Here is a 2,597-nt window from a genome sequence, read left to right on the forward strand (position 1 = left end):
TAGCAAAACTTGCTGCTTGATGACAATGGATTTTAGATTTGGTAAGTACACGCTAAATTATCCTTGATGCCTTTTTACCTTCTACTGAGGAAAAACATTTTTTGGGATTGAAATTTCAAGTTTTTGTAACAGAAAATTGCAATCAGGCTCTAATATTTTTACTTTATGTAATTTAAAAAACTATGACTCTGACCGGTTAGTAGATTGGCTCTGACCGGTTAGTAGATTGGCTCTGACCGGTTAGTAGATTGGCTCTGATGGATTACCTGACCGGTTAGTAGATTGGCTCTGACCGGTTAGTAGATTGGCTCTGACCGGTTAATAGATTGGATTGGCTCATGAAGTATTGACCGTTATCCAGTTATATATAAGATTTATTTCACCGGTTGTTGTCGGTGGTTGGTAGAATTAAGATTTGTTGTTTGTGTTCTGTATAGACCTTTTTTCAAAGAGGACGTCCTGTTGAATAATTATGTGGTCCAGCTATAAAAACAATGATGGAGCCATACTGTATCATGCATATTGTAATAATTATGCATGGTTTTATCATTGTTTTTATGCTGGACTACATAATTATTCAACAAGGTGGCCTCTTTCATCTTTGAAAAAGGTCTATTTGTTCATGATAGCTTGCTGCAAAGATCCTAATTCCCATTTTCATTATTATATACTTTCAGGTTAGTTACCATCATACTGCCCAATAACCTAGATCCATGAATTATTTTGTACCTTCACGTGGTTGGTATACAATGAGAATTGGCTTAAAATTTGTCTGAATTTGTCACGTACAAGGCTCAATATCTTTGTAAACACCAACAAATTCTGCTAATAAGATGGATGAGTGGAAACCATATTTAACTCAATGGAAACAACAATGGAATAATTCTATCAAATTGATTATGTGCATTATGTGTACCTAACAATTTGTTTCTATCTTGGATGTTTTTGGATTCAAATTTTTCCCTGTGAACCAATTTGTATCATATAAATCCTCTCTGGAAAGTACATCTTGATTTGATTTTGATATGTAATGGCTGTAATTGCCAATGAAAATGAGCTCTTATGTGTATATAATGTATGTAGTATATATGAAATTTATTTTTTAATGGCAACTGAATTTCGATACCAAAACATGCTGCATTATGTACAAATCAGTTTTTTTTCTGATGACATTGCTGATGTCATGGTTTCTTTGCAGTTGGATTGAGGGCTTTTTATCCCTGTTTTACCAGGATTTCCTGCTTGATTATGCAAATAGTCCCAAACAAGACACCAGAATGCGGGTAGACTACAACAAATACAAGATATGAACCAACCATAGAGATATCAAAATGCTTTAATGGAAATTCCAGTTTGGACACTGAACTATTTTCATGCATCACATTATATAATTATTCATCTTCAGTCTGGTTATATTTATGCTCTTTTTCTCTAAAATTTCATTTGAAAGGGTAAATTGCTTTTTATCTTTGAGTCACACCTCTATTGGAATTAGTGAGCCCCCCTAAATCCAAGAGTGTTTCACAATAAATATGTTTATTTTCCAAAGTGCTTTTAGTGAGGAAAAATTAAGTCAAAGTTTTTTTATTGTAATTAATTTTCTTGCAATTATTTAAGTCACTTTTTGGAAGCAATAAGACAAACAAAATTGACATAACAAGAATCAAATTAGTCCAGAAATTTAACCAGTTTATTATTATTTTTTGTTATTACAACGCGACCAGATTTTTGTATAATTTTTGTTTTTAATGTGTGCTACTTTTTTGTATTATATTGCTATTATTTTTTGCTTTGTTGTGTAAACTTCAAAAAGTTCTTACAAAAAAATTCATGATATTTTTGATTTTTAGTCATTGATATCATGAATTGCCATTGTTTTAGTCCTGTTTTTTTTTCCTTTCCTTCCCTTCTCCTTCATTGTTTTAATATTCAACCTAGCTAGCTCTTTTTATATGATGAAACACTTTAGCCCGAGAAGTAATGAAAAACTATATTAGTTTTACCAGCTTCGTTTTGTGTTTGAATGCAATGAATTTTAAATTCTTTTTCACTAGTAATTATTTCTATTTCTACAATATAATCTGTGACATTGGTTCGAGCATTCCTTGAGGAAAGTATTTTGGCTAAAACTGAAACTTTTTGATTCGACCTACACTGTATCCGCCATGTCCAAAATGAAAAGTGCTTATAAAAAATACCAAAATCCCCGATAGTAGAAATATTTCTATTTCACTTTCGATATCAACCGCGGCTGCCATTTTTTGTTTGTACTTCTAGTCTTGTGCACATAGAATAATCAAGCGCTCCGATTGGCTCAGAACTAAAACAATCGATCGGGCGCAGATATTTCAATAGAACAAAAGGTTCCCTAGCCTATATTTCAATAGCTGAATAGCGCAATTCTTATCCTCTTTTCCCAAATCTCTGGTTCTATCAACATAACATTTTTATGATTCAAACACGTTAAGGCCATTAGCTTGAAACTTTCAGTGTGAATACACCCTATCAAATTCTTGAGGAAAGTCTTGTAAAACTCTGGGTATGCCAGGACAAATGACCTGACCCATACGTTCCCACGGAAGGATGTCATAAAATAC

The 2,597-nt window shown here is 32.7% G+C and overlaps 1 long non-coding RNA gene across 1 annotated transcript; it reads left to right on the forward strand.

Moving 5' to 3' along the window:
• Window positions 1-1,152, forward strand: LOC136821047 (uncharacterized). Its single transcript, XR_010848680.1, has 2 exons — window positions 1-41; window positions 678-1,152. It is a non-coding gene; the product is annotated as an uncharacterized lncRNA (long non-coding RNA).
• Window positions 1,153-2,597: the final 1,445 nt, after the last annotated feature.

Source organism: Clytia hemisphaerica, unplaced genomic scaffold, assembly GCF_902728285.1.
Source record: "Clytia hemisphaerica strain Z4C2 unplaced genomic scaffold, Clytia hemisphaerica genome assembly, whole genome shotgun sequence".
NCBI classification, from domain to species: Eukaryota; Metazoa; Cnidaria; class Hydrozoa; order Leptothecata; family Clytiidae; genus Clytia; species Clytia hemisphaerica.